This window comes from Lissotriton vulgaris, chromosome 12 (genome assembly GCF_964263255.1).
Source record: "Lissotriton vulgaris chromosome 12, aLisVul1.2, whole genome shotgun sequence".
Classification (NCBI taxonomy): Eukaryota; Metazoa; Chordata; class Amphibia; order Caudata; family Salamandridae; genus Lissotriton; species Lissotriton vulgaris.
In genome coordinates this window covers 134,001,195-134,028,853 of record NC_141700.1, presented here as the reverse complement: position 1 = coordinate 134,028,853, position 27,659 = coordinate 134,001,195, and the positions used below count along the sequence as shown (strand labels likewise).

At 50.3% G+C, this 27,659-nt stretch overlaps 1 protein-coding gene across 1 annotated transcript in view; it reads right to left on the bottom strand.

Annotated features, from left to right (window-relative positions):
• Positions 1-13,905, bottom strand: part of LOC147673652 (protein S100-A4-like) — a 178,538-nt gene extending 164,633 nt beyond the window's left edge. Inside the window, exon 1 of the mRNA XM_086946394.1 lies at positions 13,793-13,905. The gene's annotated coding sequence lies outside the window, so the exon portion shown is untranslated. The remainder of the gene's footprint in view (positions 1-13,792) is intronic.
• Between the last annotated feature and the right edge of the window lie 13,754 nt (positions 13,906-27,659).

Sequence of the window (27,659 nt, the reverse complement as noted above, 5' to 3'; positions counted from 1 at the left end):
TGGGAAGGTGGTCCTCGAGAGGATTTTATTATGGGCTGATGAAAACAAAATCCTTTCTGGTTATCAAGCGGGATTTAGGGCTGGCACTGGGACCATAGAACAGGTATTCAGATTGTTACTTATCTATTGGAAAGTGGTTCTCATAGGCAAGGGCAGTCTTTACCTCGCATTTATCGATCTAAAGACTGCTTTTGACCTGGTGCCCCGGGAACGTCTTTGAGGAGTGCTGTCCGAAATGGGGATCCCTCGAATATTCTGACAATACTAGTGAGGCTCAATGATGGAAACTTTGCACAAGTGAGGTGGGGCTTACAGGGCCAGAAAACCGACAGAATTCCAGTCCGCCAGGGATGTGTCCTTGCTCCCACTCTTTTTTCACTTTATGTGAACGGTGTGGTGGAACACTTGCAGAGAGTTCCATCTGATGCACCATCCCTGGCGGGCGAACGAATTCCAACTCACCTATTTGCTGACGATACCCTCCTCATCTCTAAGTCTCATATGGGTCTACAAAGCCTCCTAGATAATTTTCAGTCCTTTTGTACCCTGAGAGGGCTTGTAATAAACTCAGACAAGACTAAGTATCTGGTACTGAACCCACCAAAAAACCTTGGGCGGCCTCCAGTCTTGAACCTTGTGACACTGGAAAGGGTCACCGTATTCGACTACCTGGGCATACGCATTTCTGACACCGTGCAGTGGAACCCACACATACAGAAAATGTTGTTAAATCACAAAAGGGTAGTGGGTGCTATACTCGGGGAGCATCGATCCTCAACAACTAGACCGATCGCCCCAGTCCTTGACATATACAAGGCGAAAGGAGTGAGCTCGGCCCGATATGGAGCCGAACTCTGGGGTACAAGCAATATGGACCAGCTAATAAGATCAGAAAACAAATTCCTTAAAGAAGTAATGGCACTCCCCCAGAGTACCCCCACGGTTCCACTGTTATTGGATCTGGGGTGTCATTCGGTTAATGACCTGGCAAAAGTCCAAGCACTCTTACTATGGGCTCGGCTGTGGCGAGTGCCAGAGCTAGCAAAATATGCAGAGGGCCTGTCGGAAATAATGTCCATAATGAGGTGGCAGAAAATCAAGTGGCTAAAAGATGTTAAATCCTTGCTCTATGATTTGGGCCTTAAAGATGCATGGAAAAATAGAACTGCCCCACCAAAGGCAGTATTGAAGAAGTTATACTGGAGTTGGGCAATCGGTAAAGGCAACTCAGATTCCAAACTAGGTAGAATAACGGATGAGTTTTTGACGATAAAGGGTGTTGCACTTTGTGAACCCTACCTAGACATTATACAGAAGCCCTATGATAGGGCCCTGTATTTCAAATTTAGGGTAGGTATATTACCAATACGTGAACTGACTGCCCGTTGGAAAGTTCCTTACCAAACAGTACCTTTTTGCCCAAATTGTGAATCTAGAATAGAGTCAATTGCACACATCTTGTTCGCATGCCCGGCGTACAAATCTCCAAGGATTTGCTGGCTTAAACCTTTATGTAGAGACTTGGACACTAGAGACCACTCCATAGCACTGCTCATTTTTAAGTCTGATACCCAGTCGATGTATGTATGCGGCCTGTCGAAGTTCTTCAGATGGGCCTGGTCCATCAGATCGAAAAAGCTTAGCGACATCCATTAACTTGTTTTTGTACTATTACCTGCAAGCAATTTTTATTCTCTTACTCTGTCTTTATCTTTGTAGACGCAACTCATGTCCTTTTTAAATTATGGGAAATTAGTACTCAAATGATTAAGTCTATGGAAACCTAATCTTTTTATGATGTTAAAGTATTGTCTTATGCTTTAAGATAGGTTTTTATCGAAATAAAGCTTATTTCATTCATTCATCGCCCCTCTGATGACAAGGCACATGCTGGGTCTAGTCTAGATAAGCCATCTCTGGTAATCCCAATGTCTGCCATCAGCCACATCAGTAGCGCAGGGTGTACATGGGAGAGGTGAAGAGTGAAGGATTTCTGGGCAGAGGAGTGCGGCAGGAGGCCATGTCTAAAGCCAGCAAACTCCCACAGGTAACAACTGTTGAGTTAACTCTGCAACAGTGGCACGTTAATTAGACAAATGTAGTTTGGGAGTACTTGCAGGCCTTGAACATTAGTGCAAAACATCACTCCTGTACTGTACACTAACCATGATGGTAATTGTGTTAGATTTTGCTGGTGCATTTTCAGTGTATATATATGGTTAATTTAAAGCCTTCTAGTGCAAACTGGTTCAGCATTTTGATCATCAGATTAGCGTGGGTTTAACATCTACCACTGTACCACTGCAAGTTTTATCTGGGACGTGCGATATTTATTTTGTGACTGCTGAATTCATTTTGTCTTTGTCTTGATTGTTAAACGTGGGTATAACTGCACTGCCAGCAGGGGCAGTGCTCCTAACACAAGGTGTGGTGTTCGGTCTACTAAAGCTGCCGATCCTTTCACGCCCTTCCTAGCTTTGGGGCCTTTTTATTCAGTCCCTTGCACCTCTGGTGCGCAACTTTTAAAATAGGAAACATAACGAACAGGCAGGGCAAGAGGCTTGTAAAGAAGCTTGTTAGAACTGGGGGTCTCCAGTTGGCAGGGGTTGGTACCACTGTTTACATAGGGACCCTTGATTCTAGTCTTGGTAAAGAGGAAACCCTCTGGGATAACCCCTGCTCACCCTCTAGGTAGCTTGGCACGAGCAGTCAAGGCTAATCAGAAGGCAATGTGTAAAGTATTTGTACCAACACTTGCAGTAACACAGTGAAAACACCATAAACTGACTCCACACAGTTTGGAAAAATAAAGGTATTTAATCTAAACTACACAAGACCAAAACGACAAACACCCAACATACACAGTTCAAGAATATGGTTTAAAAAGAGTTCCTAAGTTTGTAATGTAAGTTTTTTAGGTTGCGATAAAATAATCCACAGATGCGTGAAAAGTTCACAGTTGCGTCACGTTTACTCACAGTACCTTTTAGTTGCGACAAAGTTCCAAAAGCAGAAGCTGGTGCGGTGGAAAACAAGCGATACGTTGCTCCTGAGACCCTGGGGAGGCATTTGCGACATCCCGGCTGCAGCAGCGGGCGTGTTGCGACGAATCCGGTCTGTATGCGGAGGAAGGCCACTTGTATGGATTCCGGTGCGGAGGCTCTGTAGGAAGTTTGTTCTCGCAAAGGCACGATGTGACAATCTTTGGAGTTGCGACGATCTCCGGGATGACGATGTGTGGACCAGCGGTGATCTTCTCTCTCGCAGCTCCTCGACGCGATGGTTTCTGCGATGACACTCGCAGCGACGTGATGCGGGCCGCAAGCAAGCAGTGCAGCGGTCTCACCCAGCGACAACAGGGTGAGCGCCGGCACTCGCAGCGATGTTAGACTTTCCCGAACCGGTCTGGTGCGTCCCGAAAACGAAGGATGCAACGGCTCTGGCAGCGGCAACAGGCGCTGCGACGATCTCGGCCTTCGTAGCAGCGGGAATTTCCTCGCACTGTTGAGAATGCGCTCCGCAGCGAGCGATGCAATACTTTTCAATTGCAAAAGTCTCTCAAGCTTAGTTTCAAGCTTCCCAGCACAGGTACAACATCCAGAGGCCCCACATTTGGATCAAGCCCTCTAGGAAGGACAGAACTCTCTCAGCAGAGTTCAGGGAAGTTGGGGGTGAAGTCCTTTTGTTCTTGGGACTTCAGAACAGGGAGCCAGCTTTTCTCAGGCCCTTGGAGATTCCTTCAACACAGGGGACACAGCACAACAGCAAAGTCCTTCCCCTCTCCTTGGCAGCAAAGCAACAGGTCAGTCCAGCAGAGCAACAGCAGGACAGTCTTCCTTCTTCAGATTCAGCTTTCTCCTTGGCAGAGGTTCCTTCTTGATTCCAGGACGAGTACCAGCGTTAGCTGAAGTGACGAAGCACGCTTATTTTTATATTAAACGCATCAATGTTGCTCCAGGGTCGAGCAGATTCTCGGCGTGGTCGGGTGTATTGGCCATTGAGCCCTCCGACTCCCGGTTCACTGCTCGACCCTGGAGCAACATTGATGCGTTTAATATAAAAATAAGCGTGCTTCGTCGCTTCAGCTAACGCTGGTACTCGTTTGCACCTGGAGCACCGATCTCCTTCAAACCAAACCAGAGGACCCTACATCTGAATGTCCGAGGTCTTCAATTTCTTTGAATAACTCGAAGCCTGAGGTAATCATTGCCAAACCGGGCTGCGCCCACACCACATTCCTTGATTCCATGCTATGAAACGGATTCCGACAGGCGCTTCAATAACAAAACAGGCAACTTAAAATCAAGTCCTGATGATGATCCCGGTTCATTAGAAGCCAGGGGATCGAAACGTCGTAGACAGTCTAGGCAATTCTGCAGTATTCCCATTGTGACTATTTTATTGCAGTAATTATTTGTCCAAACTTGCTTCACAATTGATTCAAATGCAAGGGACAGTTGGCTCCCACGTCTTTTTTGCCTGATATTGTTTGTCTTTCTCTATCTCCTTTCTTTTTCTGGAATTGTTTGTTAGCTATTCTCGGATAGGTACAGGCTTGTACCCTATCAAATGTTGAATCTGACCCTCTCCGTGGTCTTCCCTATTCTTGTATATATTGAATAAAAATTTCCAGCCCCGGCTGGGTACTGGAACTACCAGATATAGTACTGATTCAAGTCTATATATTCCATTGTATATGTCATTACGTTTATCCTAAGGACCTTTGTTCTCTAGAACAGATTGTCTGCCCATGGTCCGAAGATATCAATTGGGTTCCCTTGTTATAATTAAAAATAAAAAAATAAAAGCCTTTCACTACCAGAGCATGTCACCTGCACCAGTACATACTCTACCTTTCACATACACTGCACCCTGCCCAGGGGGATGCCTTGGGCCTTCCATAGGAGTGACTAATGTGCACAAAAAGGGAAGGGTTAGGCCTGATCAGTGAAGACATTGACCAGGAGGACACAGCAGTTCCTATACTGCACACAGGCACTGCAGTGGCAGGCCTGAGACACCATTTTAGGGCTACTCATGTGGGTGGCACAATCAGTGCTGCAGGCCCACTAGTAGCATTTGTCATCACCAGCCCTGGCACACCCAGTGCACTTTACTAGGGAGTTGGTAGTGATACAAATATGCCAATCATGTATATCCAATCATGATAACAATTTACATAGGGAGCACTTATACTCTGGCACCGATCAGCAGTGGCAGAGTGTCCAAAGGATCTAAACCAGCAAAACGAAATCCAGCACAGCATCAAAAATACAGGAGGTAGAGGTAAAAAGATAGGGGGAAACCACGCCAAAGATGGCAGGTCTAACAAAGCCCCTTAGTATGCTCACCCTTCCACTCCCTACAGCTTTAGTGAGCCCCCCTTCCCCCTACCAGCTTTAGTGAGCCCACCCTTCCACGCGCTACAGCTTTAGTGAGCCCATCCTTCTACGCCCCACCAGCTTTAGTGAGCCCATCCTTCCACGCCCTACCAGCTTTAGTGAGCCCACCCTTCCACGCGATACAGCTTTAGTGAGCCCGTCCTACCACCCCCCACAGCTTTAGTGAGCCCATCCTTCCACGCCCGACCAGTTTTAGTGAGCCCATCCTTCCACGCCCCACAGCTTTAGTGAGCCCATTCTTCCACACCCTACCAGCTTTAGTGAGCCCATCCGTCTATGTCCTACCAGCTTTAGTGAGCCCATCCTTCCACACCCTACCAGCTTTAGTGAGCCCAACCTTCCAAGCCCTACCAGCTTTAGTGAGCCCATCCTTCCAGGACCTACAGCTTTAGTGAGCCCATCCTTCCACGCCCTACCAGCTTTAGTGAGCCCATCCTTCCAGGACCTACAGCTTTAGTGAGCCCATCCTGCCACACCCTACAGCTTTAGTGAGCCCATCCTTCCACACCCTACAGCTTTAGTGAGCCCACCCTTCCACACCCAACCAGCTTTAGTGAGCCCATCCTTCCACACCCGACCAGCTTTAGTGAGCCCATCCTTCCACACCCTACCAGCTTTAGTGAGCATATCCTTCCACACCCTACCAACCTTAGTGAGCCCCTCCTTCCATATCCTACCAGCTTTAGTGAGCCCATCCTTCCACACCCTACCAGCTTTAGTGAGCCCACCCTTCCACACCCAACCAGCTTTAGTGAGCCCATCCTTCCACACCCGACCAGCTTTAGTGAGCCCATCCTTCCACACCCTACCAGCTTTAGTGAGCCCATCCTTCCACACCCTACCAGCTTTAGTGAGCCCAACCTTCCAAGCCCTACCAGCTTTAGGGAGCCCATCCTTCCAGGACTTACAGCTTTAGTGAGCCCATCCTTCCACGCCCTACCAGCTTTAGTGAGCCCATCCTTCCAGGACCTACAGCTTTAGTGAGCCCATCCTGCCACACCCTACAGCTTTAGTGAGCCCATCCTTCCACACCCTACAGCTTTAGTGAGCCCACCCTTCCACACCCAACCAGCTTTAGTGAGCTAATTTCTAATTTCTAATTTAAAACATTTATAAAGCGCAACGTACACCATGCGGTTTCTTGGCGCTAGTGAGCAGGATCGGCAGCTGAGGGAGAAGACAAGAGTGATAGGAATGAGGATCTAAGCGGGGAAAGCCTGATTGAAGAGGAAGGTTTTTAGATCTTTACGAAAGGAGAGGTACTGGGTAGCAGAACGAAGATGGTCAGGGAGGGAGTTCCAAAATGTTGGGGCCAAAGTGGAGAAGTTTGCCCCACCCCACTTTTTACGTGTAAAGTGGGGGGTCTGAAGAAGGGACTTAGAGGAAGACCGGAGCTCTCTTGTGGGAACATAGGGTTTTATTAAGGAAGAGATAAAAGCGGGGGCAGTGCCCTGACGGGCCTGAAAGACCATGCAGCCAATCTTAAAAAGGGAACGTTCTTTTATGGGAAGCCAGTGAAGCTCCCTAAGAAGGGGGGTGGAATGGTGGTAGCGTGGGAGGCCGTAAACCAGCCGGGCCGCCTGGTTCTGGATCGACTGAAGTCTACGCAGACTGTAAGCTGGGTTGCCATGATAGAGGGCGTTGGCATAATCCAGCCTTGATATCACCAGGGCGGCCATAATGATCTTGAGTGCCTGAGGGGAGAAAAAGCGGGAAACAGAGCGGATGGTGCGGAGGGTGAGAAAACAAGAGGAAACCACGGAGCTGATTTGTGAGTGGAGAGTGAGCTGGTGGTTCATTTTGACACCCAGTGTTTTGACCGTGGATGAGGGGGAAGGTGCGGGACCCAGAGAAGGGGGTAAGAAGAGAGAGTTCCAGGGGCTGGATGAACCACCGGTGAGAACCAACTCGGTTTTATCCGGGTTCAACTTAAGATGGTTGTGGTTCATCCAGTCCCTGATGAATGTCATAGTAGACTGGAAGTTAGAGATAGAGAGGGGAGAAGAGGATAGATCAAAGATGAGCTGGAGATCATCCGCATAGTTATACACGGTGACCTCCAGCTGCTAGAGCGCGAAGATAAGAGGAAAGATATAGAGATTGAAAAGTAGGGGAGAAAGAGAGGATCCCTGGGGGACACCGCAAGTGACAGGGAGGGGAGTGGAAGAGAAGTTGCCTAGCCGCACTGCCTGGGTGCGGTCCCTCAGAAAGGAGGAGAGCCAAACCAGGGCTGATCCCCCTATTCCAGCCGCCCTGACACGGGACAGTAAGATGGTATGGTCCACCGTGTCAAAGGCGGCGGACAGGTCAAGGAGGACCAGTGCCTGGTGTTTGTTATCATCCATGCCCTTTCTGAGGTTATCTAGGACTGAGACCACAACCGATTCGGTCGAATGTCTGGGACGGAAACCGGCCTGGCGCGATGCCAGCCCCCCATTGGTCTCAATATGGGCGCTCAGTACCGCGGTGACGTGGCGTTCCATCACCTTGCCCAAAAAGGGCAGCAGGGAGATGGGGCGATAGTTGGCCGAGATGGAAGGGTCCGCGCCAGGTTTCTTCAAGATGGGTACTATCGTGGCTGCCTTTAGCGCAGGGGTCACTACGCCCTGTGCTAAGGAGCTGTTAAGGAAGACGATGGGGGGTTCAAAACAGCAGGAGTAAATTTGCTGCAGGATACGTGCCGGACAGACATCCGCCGGGGACCCGGACTTCACTCTGGGGAGGATCTCCAGAAATGATTCCTGAGTAAGGGGGGGGGTGGAGGTGAGAAGGCATTGAACGGTGGGGGGGGAAGGATCAACAAATGCAGGTGAAGGTGGTGGAATATTGGCCTTGATAGTAACGATTTTATCCAGGAAGTAGGTGTTAAGTTGATCACAAAGAAGCTGGGAGGGAGGGATTTGGGGTGAGGTTCGATCTGAGAATGCCAGGTCATTCACTATGCCAAAGATTTCCCTGGGTTTATTTTCAGCAGACGCTATTTTAGCAGAAAAATGGGTGGTTTTTGCGGCAAGGATTGCTGTTTTATATTTGGCCAGTGATGTGAGGAAGTGAGTTTTTGATAGAGGACAGTAATTTTTCCTCCATTGCCTCTCCGCCCGTCGGGTGCTCAATTTAAGCTCTTTCAGGTGGTCGTTAAACCATCTGTTAGAATCCTTAGGTCGACGGATGGAAATGCGACGGAGGGGAGCCATTGAGTCACAGCCCCCAGCCAACCAGGTGTTTATGGCCTTGGCTTGGGAGGTAGAAGATAAGCCAGGGAGGGTGGGAGAGGAGTTACGAAGCAGAGAGGTCAGGGAGGGGAGATCCAGTCTATTCCAGTTCCGCGCCCAGGTGTTTTTGGCATGCGGGGTTTTTAATACCGGATTACGGGGAATGGAGAGGGAGATAAGGGCATGGTCGGACCAGGGGCAGGGAGAGACTGCCGCCGAAGCCACTGGGAGATTGAGAGACCAGACCTGGTCAAGTATATGCCCATGGGAATGAGTGGGAACAGTTATATGCGGTGTGAAGTTGAGAGACAGGAGAGATTCTGTAAATTCTTTTGAGGACGTACATTCATGAGGGTCTGAGGGCCAGTAATTGAAGTCTCCCAGCACCAAGACCGAGGCGTAGTTGATCACCAGGTTGGACACCAGGTCTTGAAATGCCGGTAGGAACGATGGCGAAGGCTGAGGAGGGCGATACATTAAAAGACAAGTAATGGGCGGGGAGGATAAAAGAGAGCGGACTACCAAAAAGTCAACAGGGGGGATGGGGGGAAAGGGAAGTGATTGGAAATTCAATTCCGACCGAGCAATTAAGGCGACCCCACCGCCAGCCCTGCCTGCTGGGCGGTCGGCACGTAAGGCCACATAGGAGGGGGGTAAGGTGGCCAGGAGAACAGGGAGGGAGGAATCACAGTACCAGGTTTCGGTCAGGAGCAGTAAGTCAGGTTTCTCTGAATCGAGTAGGACGAACAGCTCATGATGGTGTTTGACCGCCGACCTGGTATTGAGTAGATATATAGACAAAGGCGGAATGATGGGGTGAGGGTCGAGTGGGGGGGGCAAGGTGACGGGGGGTGTGCAGCGGAGGATGTGGTGTCGTGGGGGAGGAAGAGGAGGGAGCGAGGCCTAGTGAGGAGACGAGCCTGCGGGTGGAATCAGGAAGGGGCCAGCAGCCTTGGAGGGTGATAAGTTCCTTTGAGGAATAAGACAATGTTTTATCATGGTGTCGTGCCCCTAGCCCATCCTTCCACACCCTACAGCTTTAGTGAGCCCACCCTTCCACACCCAGCCAGCTTTAGTGAGCCCATCCTTCCACACCCGACCAGCTTTAGTGAGCCCACCCTTCCATGCCCTACAGCTTTTAGTGAGCCCATCTTTCTATGCCCTACCCGTTTTAGTGAGCCCATCCTTTCATGCCCTACAGGCTTTAGTGAGCTCATCCTTCCGCGCCCTACCAGCTTTAGTGAGCCCATCCTTCCAGGACCTACAGCTTTAGTGAGCTCATCCTTCCGCGCCCTACCAGCTTTAGTGAGCCCATCCATCCACACCCTACCAGCTTTAGTGAGCCCATCCTTCCACACCCTACCAGCTTTAGTGAGCCCATCCTTCCACACCCTACCAGCTTTAGTGAGCCCATCCTTCCACACCCTACCAGCTTTAGTGAGCCCAACCTTCCAAGCCCTACCAGCTTTAGTGAGCCCATCCTTCCAGGACCTACAGCTTTAGTGAGCCCATCCTTCCACGCCCTACCAGCTTTAGTGAGCCCATCCTTCCAGGACCTACAGCTTTAGTGAGCCCATCCTGCCACACCCTACAGCTTTAGTGAGCCCATCCTTCCACACCCTACAGCTTTAGTGAGCCCATCCTTCCACACCCTACAGCTTTAGTGAGCCCATCCTTCCACACCCTACCAGCTTTAGTGAGCCCATCCTTCCACACCCTACCAGCTTTAGTGAGCCCATCCTTCCACACCTTACCAGCTTTAGTGAGCCCATCCTTCCACACCCTACCAGCTTTAGTGAGCCCAACCTTCCAAGCCCTACCAGCTTTAGTGAGCCCATCCTTCCAGGACTTACAGCTTAAGTGAGCCCATCCTTCCACGCCCTACCAGCTTTAGTGAGCCCATCCTTCCAGGACCTACAGCTTTAGTGAGCCCATCCTGTCACACCCTACAGCTTTAGTGAGCCCATCCTTCCACACCCGAAGCTTTAGTGAGCCCACCCTTCCACACCCAACCAGCTTTATTGAGCCCATCCTTCCACACCCGACCAGCTTTAGTGAGCCCACACTTCCATGCCCTACAGCTTTTAGTGAGCCCATCTTTCTATGCCCTACCCGTTTTAGTGAGCCCATCCTTCTACGCCCAGCATCTTTAGTGAGCCCATCCTTCCACCCTAACAGCTTTAGTGAGCCCATCCTTTCATGCCCTACCAGCTTTAGTGAGCTCATCCTTCCGCGCCCTACCAGCTTTAGTGAGCCAATCCTTCCACGCCCTACCAGCTTTAGTGAGCCCATCCTTCCACACCCTACCAGCTTTAGTGAGCCCATCCTTCCACACCCTACCAGCTTCAGTGAGCCCATCCTTCCACGCCCTACCAGCTTTAGTGAGCCCATCCTTCCACGCCCTATCAGTTTTAGTGAGCCCATCCTTCCACGCCCTACAGCTCTAGTGAGCTCATCCTTCCACGCCCAAACAGCTTATGTGAGCATATCCTTTCACGCCCAACCAGTTTTAGTGAGCCCATCCTTCCACGCCCTACCAGCTTTAGTGAGCCCATCCTTCCACGCCCTACCAGTTTTAGTGAGCCCATCCTTCCACGCCCTACCAGCTTTAGTGAGCCCATCCTTCCACGCCCTACCAGCTTTAGTGAGCCCATCCTTCCAGGACCTACAGCTTTAGTGAGCCCACCCTTCTAGGCCCTACCAGCTTTAGTGAGCCCATCCTTCCATGCCCCACCAGCTCTAGTGAGCCCACCCTTATGGGCCTTACCAGCTTTAGTGAGCCCATCCTTCCACGCCCCACCAGCTTTAGTGAGCCCATCCTTCCATGCCCATCCAGCTTTAGTGAGCCCATCCTTCCACGCCCCACCAGCTTTAGTGAGCCCATCCTTCCATGCCCATCCAGCTTTAGTGAGCCCATCCTTCCAGGACCTACAGCTTTAGTGAGCCCATCCTTCCATGCCCCACCAGCTTTAGTGAGCCCATCCTTCCACGCCCCACCAGCTCTAGTGAGCCCACCCTTCTAGGCCCTACCAGCTTTAGTGAGCCCATCCTTCCATGCCCCACCAGCTCTAGTGAGCCCACCCTTCTAGGCCTTACCAGCTTTAGTGAGCCCATCCTTCCACTCCCTACCAGCTTTAGTGAGCCCATCCTTACATGCCCCACCAGCTTTAGTGAGCCCATCCTTACACGCCCCACCAGCTTTAGTGAGCCCATCCTTCCAGGCCCTACAGCTCTAGTAAGTTTATAAATTCATTTTACCATTCCTTCATTTCACAGTGTTGGAATAGAAAAATGATCCGGTTTTCAAATACTTTACCATATTTCTACACTATTCCAATTTTAAGGGAAGCGGACGTGAAGGCGGCTTCCATGGTTAGCACACCTGTTTTAGAGAACAGTGGTCCCTATTTTGGACGGAAAAATGGACAACCACAATAATCATACGCTTAAATAGATCGTATGTCTTTCGTCCAGCCGTACAAGAATTTATTTTTATATAAGTTCAGTTGATTGTGATTCAAAACATTAAATGACAAGTGGGCACAGCCACGACCCACAGAACAATGAACTATCCCTTGTCCTGAAGATGATGCTTTATATTGTTGTGAAAAGCATCTAAACGTCGTCGACACTAAAAGCACCATATGCAATATGATTTTATAATATTGTAATGATCAATGGTGTGAAAATGGATATTTAAGTCTGTCATAGTGATTACAAACAAACAGACACATCTTATACCCTGCCTTTGGCCATTCTGTTTTTCGTTGGTTTGTCTTGTGTTCTGTGGGTCACGGCTGTGCCCACTTGTCATTTAATGTTTTGAATCACAATCAACTGAACTTATATAAAAATTAATTCTTGTCCGGCTGGACGAAAGACATACGATCTATTTAAGCGTATGATTATTGTGGTTGTCCATTTTTCCGTCCAAAATAGGGACCACTGTTCTCTAAAACATGTTACTGCCCAAGGTCCCTATGGCATACCTTCTGGGTTTCCCTTGTTTTGTATAGTAATGGTTAGGACACTGGCAGAAAACATCTGCAGAACTCAAGAGTGCACACTGATATTAATGAAAAGCCCAGGACTAGGAAAGAATGTTCCCGAGTGCACACAGCCATCAGGTTGACTCGCCTGCGAATGTCTTGTTGACATTTTATAATTCCAAAGAAGCCTCATTCTTTGAATACAACCCCGGCCCGTTTATTCATTGGACGGCAAAGACATTACAACCCGCGGGGTGTTCTGAAAAGTCAACGTTATCATTAACGCACTTTTGGAGTCACCTGGTCAACCACACTGACGTCCCCAGAACAGACCCCAAAGGCTCCAATGATATGTTGGGTAGAGCGGTATTCCTGCGTAGTGTGCTGCTTCGTCCAATCATACCCGCTTAAGGATTTCCAGGTGCGTGAACACAGGAAACAATTTTACCAGCTGGTAAATATGGCAGTAAATCACAGCACACTCAGGCTTCAGGCAGCGCCTGGCTTTGGCGCTCAGGCGCTTTCCTACCCCCTTTCATGGCATCAGTGTAATCATAAGAATTATGGGGCCCCGGAAATTATATATTTTGGTGCCCCCCGTACAGAACAGCTTTGAACTGTCTTACCCATCACCTTCCAGCCTTAGCCCACATGGTACCAGACATTACTAAATTATGTTACCTTTAACAGGGTCACACAAAAACAGCTGAAATATGTCTTGCCTGGGCCCAAAAATCCTTAAAATTGCACTGCTTAGACAGTCAGGCAAAGAGGCGGAGAGGTTTAGATAAAAAAAACTGAATAGACAGAGTCAAAGAGAGAGAGGTTCACTCTCACAGGAGGGGGGGGCCTTGCAAGGTGGGGAACCTGAGAGGGCCCATTTTGGCCTTGTCTTAAAACCTCTCTGCGTGGCATGAGGGCGGCACAGATGCCCGCTCCTGTCAGCCCACGGCCCTCGCGCTCTTCCCCCCTTCAGCAGGTTTGAACCGGAATGAGGATGACGCGCACTGATAGTAAATACTGGCCCGAATCTCATTCCCTATTCCTGCCACAAATACCCATAAGCCAGGCCCGTGAATTCTGGCCATAAACAACATGCCCAGCCACAAGGTGCCCCCCCGCACCCCGCACCCAGGCTCCATGCAATGGCGCCAAGCAGAGACTCCTGACAGCTGCGCATGAACCTTACCTCAACCACAAGCAGGAAGAAGGCGCTGGCGGCTGGCACTGGAAGTGGGTGGATTGAGATGTCGCAGGACTATTTAATGCCCTCGCAGCCCCTCCCCCTTCCTCCAGGCAAAAGCTGCACCTAGTTTCGAAAAAAATGCCACGAAACTGGGGTTTCCCTCCTTGTATGGTGACGCCCACCAGATGGTAATCCGAATGTCAGGTTTGGATGATCCAGGGACAAGTCTTTGATTTCACTAATGTCCGTCACTAAGATTTGTTTTCTTCTGCTTTCTAGGCGCACTCAGGTCGTTACAGAAACTACAAACTTCATTTATCTCTTTCCTCTTAATGGTCTCACATTGTTTTTGGTTTGTGTGGGCAGTTTGTCGACCTATCCGTCATCCCCCGAGGATGGAATTTTTCGTCCACGCCTTAAAAGACAAAGAGCAACAACTGGGTGTGCTGAGGGAGGTTTTCTTGTTTTTCTGGTACATACTAGTTATGTGTGCTTACTGCTTATCAAAGAAATGCATTGATCTCTTTTTTCTGGGAGTAACACCCTCCCCCCCCCCCTCCCTGTGATGGACGGACTTATTCCTTCCGTGCAGCCCGCTTCCCCCCCCCCCCCCCCCCCCCCCCCCCCCAGTGCCCAGCCTCTAGTAACGTGGGAGAGCCCCTTGGGTCTGCAGTCCTTGATAAGAAAACCAACTTCTCACGTCAAATGACGTTAGCATGACTTCTGGGCCTGTATAGGGCTAATTTTATAATTGGACAAAGAAGACTACAACTCACAGAATGCAAAAAAACAAAGCTTGGACTGGAGCAGTTAATCTTACATGGAGCTCACACTATTGGCAGGGTGTCAGTCGGATGCCCTTCTACGATTTATAAAACGATTGATTCCTGAAGTTACAACTTAACAAGCATTGCTAGTCCTCCCAAGCCCTGCTACGTCTACCCCTACCTTCCCTCGGCACAGGGAAGCATGTCACCCTCTCTTCTGCAAGGCCTCATACTACCCTGCCCAATGCCGTCCTCACCACCCCTCCCACACCCCATCCCACCACCACTTCTCCCACACCCATCCCACCACCACCCCTCCCACACCCCATCCCGCACCACCCATTCCACACCCCATCCTGCACCACCACCCCTTCCACACCCCATGCTGCACCACCACCCCTTCCACAGCGCATCCTGCAACTCCACCACAACCCATCCCACACCCCATCCTGCACCACCAGCCCTCCCACACCCAATCCCACCACCACACCCCATCCTGCACCACCACCGCCCCTTAACACAGGACTTGAATGGAGAGTCAAACACGGTGCACAAAGGTGACTATGCTATAGGTACGTAACACGGGAACCCGGGTGTCGTCAGGGACCTTGAGTAAGTTTATACATGAAGAACAGTGGTCCAAAGACCATAGATATCACAATCAATGTACAAATACATCAAATAATAAATCCATTTAATTGTATATAAAAAGGCGGAGCTTGCCAGCGTCGATGTAAGACGCGTGTGTGCTGAGCTCCGCGCCAACACCCGAAATATCCTGTTAAATATCCTATAGCAACGGCCACCACCGGGATTTCGGGGTGGGGACCTGCTCTGTGGTCTTTGGCACAGCGATCGGTGAAGCCGCCGGCGAAATCGGAGGAAGACCCGCGGAGCTCCGGCAGTGCGACGACGTCTGCTGACTAGGCCTGAGGCAGCGGACTTGCCTGAATACCTGTCCGCTGTGCGTGCATGTACGTGCGGCCTCTGGGGGAGCTGAGACCCGGTGACCCCCGCAAGGATCCGGCGGAGAGAAGCGCCCGGCTAACAGTGCGGTGAGCCTCCCTGAGACGTCCCGTGCCCCCCCCCCCCACCTTTTCTTAGAAGGGGGAGTGCACTGCGTAGCCCCGTTTTGGAGATCTTGCCAGCCCCCAGCAAGCGGACACAGAGACTGCTTCGCGCGCATTGCGCTTGGACCCCCGACGAGACTACAGGGCATTTAACGGCCCGCCAGGCCCCTTGAAGGTGGGCTACGCCGCGTTTGCTTCTGCTGTGCTCGGCACCTGGGACACCCCCTGGGACACCCTCTGAGACACAATCCCCTCCCTTGGTCGTCAGCTGGACAGTCTGTCTGCGGTGCTGCGGACTCTGGAGAGCTGGGTAGCGGCCGGATACTTGTGCAGGCTCCCCCGCAAAGGCACATGCCACTGGCCTCGATCGGGTGGGCCTGCGCGTCTGCGTTTTTCACCTCCGTCCAAGTGTCTCGCAGCGGAGAGTCGGGGAGGACGGCCTGGGTGATTGCGTTGCGGCACCGGGAATAGTGAGACAGCTTGGGGACCCTGATGTGAACAGGGCTGCACACTCCTGCATATTGGCGACGCGGTTTGCAGCGCTGCTGACGCTATACCTTGGAGTGAATGTGGGACTGTGTTGAGACCCCTGGCCCAGGACCGTGTTTCTGCAACTGAACTCGGCTGCAACCGAGTGTAGGACTGCACTAGTGCCTGGGGGAACTTGGATGTACCGCTCACTGATTGGGAAACCCACGCAGCGGCGATCTCTGGGACTGGCGTCTGCAAGATTCGGAGGGCATAGCGAAACGTGACCTGTAAGTGAACGCGGGGCTGAGTCACCGAGGTTGCCTATAATCACTGCCTACGCATCGGAGACCATATACAGAAGCAGGTCGCTCCCGGACTTCCTTGCGCACTATGGGCAAGAACGATAGAACCCAGACCAAACTGGCGTTTGAACAGCGCAAAGCGAAGGCCTCTGAGGAGCCGGCGCCGGACGTTTCGCCTAGGAACAAGGGCGCGGACAACACAATGTATACTGACATTAAAGAAAGGCTTGTGTCCATGGAGAAAGGACTGCAAGAAAGCATGTCGTCCATCGGCACGAAGATAGACGCACTCACTTACCGCATGGACCGCATGTCGGAAAGGGTGGATAAACGTGCGGAACGCCTCGACATGTCAGAGAGGCGTCTCACGGAGGTGGAGGAGGCGCAGACCGAGTGGGACAAGGACGCAAGCAATTCTCCAGACTACTACAGGTCATTCAGGACAAGTCGGAGGACTTAGAAGCCCGGTCGAGGCGCTCCAACATCCGTATTACGGGGGTTGCAGAGATGACCCAGACAGGCAAGATGGAGCTCTTTGTGGAGAAACTTCTGGTCTCCCTGCTGGGCGACGACGTCTTCTCTCCGATGTTCATAGTGGAACGAGCCCACCGCACGCATGGCCCGCGGCCGCGTCCGGGAGCTACCCCTAGGCCGATAATTGCCAAACTCCTCAACTACAGGGACCGTGACACGGCTCTACGAGTGGCCAGAGACAAGGGGAGGCTCCAGTATGAGGGTATGGACATTTCCCTGTATCCTGACTTCACGGCGAGGGTGCAGGAGGAAAGGCGGCACTTCGCTCCGTATAAAAAACAGTTGCGAGAACTAGGCCTAGACTATGCGATGCTATACCCGGCGAAACTGCGGGTCAACAGACATGTGCACTCGCACTTTTTCACGAACCCCAAAGAGCTACAAAAGTCGCTGAAGGAGTGGTCCAAGGAGCAGAGGAATATCCCCAGCCGAAAGACTGAAGAGCACAAAGACAGCAGCCGCCTGGACGAACAAGAATAGCACACTGCGTGCTCCTGGTCTTGGGGCGTGGGTGACCGTACTAACCTCAATGCGGTGTCGAGACGGTGGCACCGCTGCTTCGAGATAGCACCTTGGGGTCAAGCTGGATGGCTGCCTTGTGATAGCTGTGACCTGTGATTGGACTGCGCCATGCGCTGGGTGAGATCATTCCAATGTATATATGTTTGACCTTTGCTGAGTGGAGCTTGTGACACAGCTCGTGGCCCTGCACTGTCGGTTGCACTGCTGTGCAACGTTATAGACCTTTGTTGTATTGGGGTGTGCTGTGGATGAGACGGTAGGGGAGAGTTCTGGAGCTACTGGTCGCTATATTCTTTTGGGCCTTGAATAGTACTTTCGTTGTTGCACTCTGCCTTGGGTGGCGGGTGGCGGGAGCCAAGTTTGCACTAGTTAACTCTGATGCGCTGTTTGGTGCCACTTACGGCGACCTCTGCCCTAGCGCTTTTGGCTCTAATTGTTCTCGTGGGCAGAATGTTAGGAATTGGGCATAATGACACCATAAGGCACTGACAAGAGACTCCTGAGGCGGAAAGCCGGGAGCGCGATAGCCTAACCATTCTTTTTAAAACTTGTGTGATATTGTGTTCTTTTTAATACTTCACTTGATTCCCTGGCACTTCCTCGCATTTCCCCGAACAGCTGATCTAACGCTGGTACGGGTAGAACCTTCCTCCCGGACGCCATTACCGACAACGAGGGAGCCACGAGACACGCCCATCTCTGCTGGCCACCCCCCCCTCACCAAGCATAAATAGTGCACGCTGACCACGAGCGCTGCACTGACAAGAGACTCCTGAGGCGGAAAGCCGGGAGCGCGATAGCCTAACCATTCTTTTTAAAACTTGTGTGATATTGTGTGCTTTTTAATACTTCACTCGATTCCCTGGCACTTCCTCGCATTTCCCCGAACAGCTGATCTAACGCTGGTATGGGTAGAACCTTCCTCCCGGACGCCATTACCGACAACGAGGGAGCCACGAGACACGCCCATCTCTGCTGGCCACCCCCCCCTCCAACGCCCAGACCACCTAACATAAATCATGTGTCTTTGCCGGAAGCGCAGCGGACGAGCGCAACGGGCGCGACGATGGCGCGCCAAAGGCGCGCTTAAGGCAAGCTCGTCTGCGCTCGTCCGCGCTAGGCAGAGTGCAGAGCCAGATCCTATAGCCAATACTACCGACCAGATGCGCAGATACGCAAGGGACACATTACTCCACCTGAACAAAGAGGTACAAGAGCTATGCCGACACTCCGTTCCCGGGGATCACCCCCTCAATTGATGCTCTCACTGCCCGTATAAACTCACCCTCACTGGCCCCGACAACCCTTCCCACATCCCCATGCACATGGCCCTAATCAACTGTAGATCCCTTCCCAAGCACTCACTGGAAATATACCAACTACTGGAAAACCATGACCTTGACGCTCTCTTCCTAACGGAAACATGGCTAGGACCGGACTCTGACCCCGACATTGTAAACTCCTTACCCCCGGGCTTCCTTATCCATCACTTGGACCGCCCTAAGGGAAAAGGTGAGGGTATCGCTATAATCTACAAAGACCACCTCTCATGCCGTCTGCAAGGCAGTCCTAGAATGTGAAAACACCATGTTTTCAATTCAGATCTCACCATGTAAATCCGTATCGGGCTTCCTCATCTACCGCCCTCCTGGACCCCTAGGTCAATTCTGTGAATCCCTCATGGAACATACATATACACTGGCCGCTACGCACCCTGAATGTCTGATCCTAGGTGACCTGAACATCCATTTTGATAAAAAGGAAGCCAAATCAGCTGCTGACCTGATAGCAGATCTCGAAACTCTCCAGCTAAAATTACCAAGCCTTCTTCCTACCCACTCACTGGGACACTTACTCGATCCGATATTTACCAACATCAATGACCTCGCTGTCCTTGACCCTATCCCGGTACCTTGGACCGATCACTTCCTAGTCCCAATAAACTGGCAGCTAATCCCCACTCCGCGCCCTACTGCCCTACCAAACAAACCTACGCGATCTTGGTCCAAACTAGATGTAGAAAATTGGAAACATCAGCTAGAATGCTCCCCTCCTGAACTCGATACTAACCCCATTCGCGCCGACGCAGAATTTTCTACATGGATAGGAGATACACTGGACAAAACACTTCCAAAAAAATCTCCAGTAATCCACGGGGCAAAGCCACCTCCCCCTGGTTCACTAGTGAAATGCGGCTTCTAAAGAAAGCATGCAAGAGATCAGAAAGAGACTGGAGGAAAAACTTCGATGCCGCAAAAAAAATTGAATATATAAAAACCCTCCTCAAATATAAAAAAGCACTTAAAACTGCTCAAGTTAATTACTTTGAGGAGAAAATAAGATCATCTATCAACTCATCGCGGGAAACGTTTCAAATAGCCAAGAAACTTCTTAAAGTGCCGGAGCCCCCTCCCTTGATAGAACCCTCAGCTACCCGCTGCAATGAACTCGCAGAATTTTTTAATCTAAAAATCATTAACATCATCAATCCCTTTCCTCCGCCCACTCTGGACACTTACTCCACCTCCTCCGCTGCCGACCCGCCCACTCACCCACATGCAGCAACAGCTGACCAGCTGTCAGATTTCACTCCCCTGACAACTGACACCATTCTTCAGATACTGAACTCTATCAAGAGTGGCTGCCCTACTGACCCCGCACCACTCAACATCCTGAAATTAGTCGCACCCACCATTCTCCCCCATCTGATCAAACTAATCAACAGCTCACTCACCTGTGGCATCGTCCCCCCGAGCTGGAAAAAAGCAATGGTGAAAGCACTGATCAAAAAACCGCATCTGGACCCACTAGAACTGGGCAACTACAGGCCGATCTCCCTGCTCCCAGGCATTAGCAAAATAGCGGAGAAGCACGCCAACCACAGCCTATCCCACCACCTTGAAACCAAAGGACTGCTGGAACCTTCTCAAACGGGATTTAGGCCAGGCAAGAGCACAGAAACTGCAATATTGGCGGTGGTCGAGGAGGCAAGGAAAATCATGGACGCAGGAGGATCAGTGGCAGTGATCCTCCTGGACCTAAGCGCTGCCTTCGACACCGTCAACCATTCAACACTGGTCCACAGGCTCAGGGACCTTGGTATTGCAGGAACGGCTCTGGCCTGGCTCAAATCCTTGCTTGAGAATAGATCTTTCCAGGTGGCAGATGGCAACTTCACGTCCAAGCCTACTGCCATCAACTGTGTGGTCCCTCAGGGCTCCTCCCTGAGTCCGACCCTTTTTAATGTTTATATGTCCCCCCTTGAGAAAGTCGTCACCGCATTTGGGATCAAGCTTCTAACTTACGCTGACGACACTCAACTTGTGGTATCCCTAAGCCAGCAAGACCACTCCCTCCCCAATCTTCAAACCTGTCTTACCGAAATAACTAAGTGGATGAATCTTTCCCACCTCAAACTGAACAACGATAAAACAGAGATAATTATTCTAGGCAATAAATCTCTCTACAATCCCACTTCCCTATGGCCACCCATCATGGGTCTTCCCCCCGCCCCGAAACAAGAAATTAAGAGCCTGGGTATATGGCTAGACGAAGGCCTCAATTTCTAGGCCCAAGCAAGGAAAACGGCGGGAACATGCCACGGCCTCTTACGGTCAGCAAGGAAAATCTTACCCCTACTCCCGGCACATTCCCGCAAACTCCTAGTTCATGGCCTTGTGCTGTCCCGCCTGGACTACGGAAATGCCTTGTATCTGGGGGCACCCAAAAAAGTACTGTCTAAACTCCAGACAGTACAAAACGCAGCAGCCCGCATTCTCCCAGGAACCCACCGCCGTTGTTCAGCCAAACCAGCCCTGAACGCCTTACACTGGCTCCCCATCCAGGAAAGAATACAATTCAAGGCTCTGTACACCACCTACAAAATTTTGCACGGTAAGGCCCCCCCAATACTACAAAATCTCATTTCACCTCACACCACCACAAGAACGCTTCGATCCTCCAACTGCAACCTAGCCTCTATACCTAGAATTAAGAAAGCCCGCTCGGGCGGTCGACTGTTCTCATACAATGCATCCAAACTTTGGAATACCCTACCCCCAAACATCAGAGCCCCACCCAACCTTCTCTCATTCCGCAGAGCACTCAAAACATGGCTATTCCCGTGATACCCTACTGCAGATGGTTTCTTGTCACTTAGCGCTGGGACGCTCACGGGCAGCCATGCGCTCTACAAATCAGTAAAATAAATAAATAAGTTGGATGTTGATGGGAGGGATTGGGTACTGCCAGGCCAGGTTGGGGGAGGTCGGCTGTGGGCGGGGGGGGGGGGTGACTATGTTGGGGATTGTAATTGCTATCTTGACTGTGGGGTTTTGAAAACAATGCCAAGCAACGTGTTGACGGATTTCAAGTTTAAGGAGAATGTACGGCTTAGTAGTACAGCTGTCTGCACCCTATTGTTATCACTGTTAGGATGACTAATACTAATGATGGGAATGCTCCACGCAATTTACAGGAACTGAAAATGCTGACGTGGAATGTGAGAGGGCTCAATGATTACCGTAAACTACGAAAGGTACTCAGTTACTTACACAGACACCATTTTGACCTCGCCCTTCTACAGGAGACCCACCTTCCACTCACTAGCAGGATGCTACAGGCCAGGGGGCTTGGGGGACACAGTGTGGCTGCGGGGTTCACGACACACTCCAGGGGTGTACTCACTTGGGTCAACCCTACCTCTCAGCTAAAACTGGCACCACTGGTGTCGGACCCGGAGGGTCGATTTGTCATCACTAGGTGTGTGGGCAGGGGACACGATTTGGTTGTGGTCAATGTTTACGGGCCAAACTATGATAGTCCTGTCTTTTACTCAACACTAGCGGCGCAATGCAGAACACACGTTTCCTCTAGAATGCTGTGGGGAGGTGACTTCAATTTTGTATTTGACCCTGACCTGGACAGGTCGGCGGGGCCGGCCCGGAGGCCAGTGGCCTCGGCTTTGCACATGAAGGTGGAGCTGCTTAAACTGGACCTGGTGGACGTATGGAGAAGTAAGCACCCCACGAAAGGTGGTTTCACTCATTACTCCGCATTCTACAGTATCCACACTAGAATAGATTACTGGCTAGTGTCCCAGGCTCTACTAGATAGTATTAGGAGCTATGTGGTGCTGCCTCGCACCCTCTCTGATCACTCCCCTGTATTGCTCCACCTAGTGCTCCCAAAGAAAACAATTCCCCCCTTCACCTGGAGGTTCCCCCCCTACTCCCTCCTGGATGATGCGTTTCGGGGTGAACTGGCAGAAGATATAGATACGTTTTTTTAAACAAACCTGGGGTCCGTCGACAGTTTCCAGACTATGTGGGAAGCTTTTAAGGCCTACATTAGGGGTATGGCAATGTCCAAACACTCGAGTGTGCTTAAATCTATAAGACGCGACTTGACTCGATAATTCTCGCTTCGGTGCCTGCTCTAATCATGGGTTCTCACTCTGCAACTCTGGGCATTAAGCTTGCTTAATCTCCACAACGGCCCCCTGCGGCGGGATGCCTGGCTTTCACCTTGGGGATGCTCTGTAGGGGCTATCTCACAGGGAAAAGCCAGGACGGGTTCCCAAGGCAAGCGCCGGGAAACCTCCGGGTAGCTGTGCGCTCAATAAATGCAATAATAATAATAATAATAATAAACAGCTTGAATCCCGACTGTCTTACTTGGAGAGGCGCCTACAGAATGGCTCCGATACCAATGCTGAGTCCCAAATCAAACTCCCACTGACTGAATACCATGACCTGGCTGACAGGGAAGTACAACACATGGGCAAATACGCTACAGCGCAAACTTACGGGGAGGGGGAACGACCGGGTGCACTACTGGCTAGAATGATACGCAGTACCAGGAGGCCCCTGGTGGTGGATGAACTACTCACGCCAGAGGGTGAGGTTATTTCTGACGGGGAGGAGATCCTCCAAACGTTTAGACAGTACTATGCAGAACTGTATAAATCCAGATCGCTGCGGGTTGAGGAAGAGATCGACGACTACCTCGAGCATATTGCCATGCCATTTTTGCCAGATTCGGACAGGGAATTCTTGATGTCTCCCATACAGGAGGATGAAATTCTGGGCGCTCTGGCTAGCATGCGATCTGGTAGTGCCCCGGGAGCGGACGGTTTGACGGTAGGCTTTTATAAGTCGTTCAAGGACAAGCTGGTCCCACACCTGATCACCCTATTTGATGATATATGCGAGGAGGGTAGTATGCCCCACTCCATGAGGGAAGCCCTCCTAATCACAATTTTAAAACCTGGGAAACCCCCGGAGTCTTGCAGCTCCTACAGGCCACTCTCCCTGATAAATGTGGACACTAAAATATTTGCTAAAGTTCTGGCCACGCGATTGGCGCTCCTGGTTCCGGACCTGGTAGCGCCTGAACAGGCCGGTTTCGTTCCCAATAGGAACCTGACATATAATATCCAAACTGTACTGGGGACAATGCAGCACATGCGTCAGGAAAACACAGCCTTAACAGTTTTCCTGGACATGGAAAAGGCCTTCGACTCTGTGGAGTGGCCTTTCATGCTCAGAGTCCTGAGGAAGTTGGGATTGGGAGAGCCGTTCTTGCAGATGCTGGGAGCCTTGTACTACCGGCCCACAGCGAGGCTGAAGATAGGGGACAGAGTTACGGACCCGTTTGATATAAGCAGAGGAATTAGACAGGGATGTCCCCTTTCGCCCCTCCTGTATGCGCTGGTGGCAGAACCGTTGGCGTGTGCAATGAGGGAATACCACAGCTTGGAAGGTATTAGTTTTCCAACGTATAAAATTGGCATATCAACGTATGCTAATGATACACTCCTCTATGTTCGTGACCCGGAAATGAACCTTTCAGCCGTTTTGCAGGAGGTTGTGCGATTTGGCGCCCTCTCGGGGCTAAGAGTGAGCTGGGACAAATCAATCGCTTTCCCGCTGACACCCGCGACTCAGCCCTTTGAAATGGAATACCCCCTGAAATGGACCACTGACTCAGTTAGATACCTAGGCATACACCTTCACACTGACCCCGACATTTTAGTCAGGGAAAACTATGGAGTAGCGTACGCAAAGCTGGTTGAGGATGTGGATGCATGGTGTAAGCTCCCGCTGTCCCTAATGGGCAGAATAGCCATCATGAAAATGGTGGTACTGCCTAGGTTCCTATTCCTCTTCCACAACATAACGGTAGTACTGTCTAAGGCGTTCTTTAAACAGCTGACGCAGGTGCTTATCCGGCTAGCATGGAGGGGTAAACAGCCTAGAGTTAACTGGACGACACTACTGCTTCCCTGTGAAATGGGGGGACTGGGGGCACCCGACATGAAAAGATACTACCGCATTGCGCAGGCGGCCCATTTACACTCTTGGATCTATGGGGACCCGCGCATACCACATGTGACATTAGAGCGATTGTTTGCGGAGCCTCTTCCCCTTCCGGCCACTGTCTGTCTCCCGGTAGACCGAGCTATTGGTCAACTAGACTCGCTTAAATCTACCAACTATGCGTGGCACGCGTTGACCCGGGCGCGAGACTGTAGATTCCCGTACTCGCCTCAGATGCAGATTGACTGGGCACTCTGGCTGGGCCCGCTAAGGGAAAAAGGAGTAACGGAGGCACTGCGTGCGCTGGGACTCACGAAAATGGAAGACCTGTTTGTCGAGGGGGTTTCCAAGTCCTGGGAGCAGCTCTCCGCCACGCAGCCGGAGGCTACGTTTCTACAGCGCTTCCAGTTTCATAGGATACGGAGTGCGTTAAAGGACTTGTTGGGCCCTGAAATGGAGGAGCCTCCGGAGGTCCCTGAACTCACCTATGTGATTAAATCCACGTCATCCCGCAAACTAATCTCCACCCTAAATAAACTGGGTGTTGCACATCAACAGCTCCAGCACTCAAAAGCTAGGGCGGAATGGCAAAGTGATCTGCAACTCCAAATTGACGACGACATGTGGCGATACTGCTGCACCAGCACAAGAAGACTCTCCCTTAATGGAAGGCATAGACTGGTGCATTTTAAGTGGATATATGATGATACAACGCATGCTTTTACATCACATTTTTTACGACGCAAAAACTTTTACAACGCATGTATTTACAACGCATGTTTTTACAACGCAGGTACCTTTACAACGCATACCATTACAACGTAAGTATTGGTAAATATATATTAATTTTATAATCGTAAATTCATTCAAAAAATATAATTTAATGTAATTTCATTTAATTTCATTTAATTAATTTAATTTAAATTTAATTTTAATTTATTTTTACCCTGTACCCCTGTACCCCAAAGACCCAAAACTGACCCTCAACCTAAAAAATACCCCTTTACCCAAAAACCCAAAACTGACCCTCAACCCCAAAAATACCCCTTTACCCAAAAACCCAAAACTGACCCTGAACCCCAAAAATACCCCTTTACCCAAAAACTAAAAACTGACCCTGAACCCCAAAAATACCCCTTTACCCAAAAACTAAAAACTGACCCTCAACCCCAAAAATACCCCTTTACCCAAAAACTAAAAACTGACCCTGAACCCCAAAAATACCCCTTTACCCAAAAACTAAAAACTGACCCTGAACCCCAAAAATACCCCTTTACCCAAAAACTAAAAACTGACCCTGAACCCCAAAAATACCCCTTTACCCAAAAACTAAAAACTGACCCTGAACCCCAAAAATACCCCTTTACCCAAAAACTAAAAACTGACCCTGAACCCTAAAAATACCCCTTTACCCCAAACATATAACATTTAATATATAATTATATACTTACCAATACTTACGATGTAATGGTATGCGTTGTAAAGGTACCTGCGTTGTAAAAACATGCGTTGTAAATACATTTGTTGTAAAAGTTTTTGCGTTGTAAAAGTTCCGTTGTAATGGTATGTCGTTGTAAAAGTTGCGTTGTAAGTGATGTTTCCCATTTTAAGTTTCTACAACTAGTATACTATACCCCGGAGAGGCTGCACCGTTACGGGCTTAGGCAGACGGCGGTGTGCGAGAGGTGCCACGCGCAGGTTGCAGATTTTATCCACATGGCGTGGTACTGTCCGGGAATTCAGACATTTTGGGTGGAGGTTTTCTCAGAACTCAATAAGATATTGGGCTCGGAGCTGACTGTTAGGCAGGAATTGGCGCTTCTAGGATATTCTAAGCCACTTCCGTTATCCCAGCGACGACTCGTAGATATGGCCCTACTGATAGCCAGAAGAGTGATTGCCCTGTGTTGTATGCGGGGCCCGCTTCCCACCAAGAAGAGATGGGCAGGCGACTTACTTTACTGTTGCACGCAGTCCGAACATTATAGCGAGCTACTCCTGCCCAGGAGCATGCCCAAAAATTTCCGGGGTTTATACCAGGCATACATACAACAGAGTGAGGAGGAGAACCTGGACCGTGCCGGGGCACTGGATACCCCGGAATCCCCAGAGGGACAGGAGGAACAGTAGACGTAGTGTCTTGGGAGGGGGCGGATGGAACTTGGTGTTAGTACACGTAGCGTTTCTTCCAGTTAGCATAGTTCTCGGAGTAGGGTCACCAAAGTAGTGTTCGGCAGGCAGCGGGGTATGAACTAGCCGGTAGCAACAACTCGGGCACATTACTAGAAACATGGTTGCTGGCACTTGGGGGAGGGCGTGGGTTGGTTAGGGTAGCTCGTTTATTGCTTTTTTATATACATAAGGTTTTAGATACATACGAAGATAAGACCCCTGATGTGTGACTCACAGGCACAGCCATGTCATATGTATGTTGGAAGTACCACGAGAATCCAAACACATACGGAGCTATATATACTCCTGCATTGTTATGACTAGATGCTATTGACTTTGCACATCTGCTGTACTGTACGCCGCCGGGCCCCCGGGATGCCGGCTAAAAGGCTGTGTCCAACATATTTACACTATGACGCTAAGCAATGCTGCTTTGACCACTTGTGCGAGAAACTGTGAGATATGTCATGCGTATTATGATTTATGAAGAATAAAGGTCTTAAATAAAAAAAAATTGTATATAAAAAAAAAAAAACAATATGACAGCCCAGTGGATGTGTGGTGAAAAACGTGCTCGGTGCTCTAATACAAGTGATGCACACGTGTGACAATACATGATCAAGAGTGTGTTTCAAGCAAGAACAACACCACCCATTTTATTCTTATGTACAACTAAATTGGGTCCGTAGAACTACCCAACGACCTTCAGACCC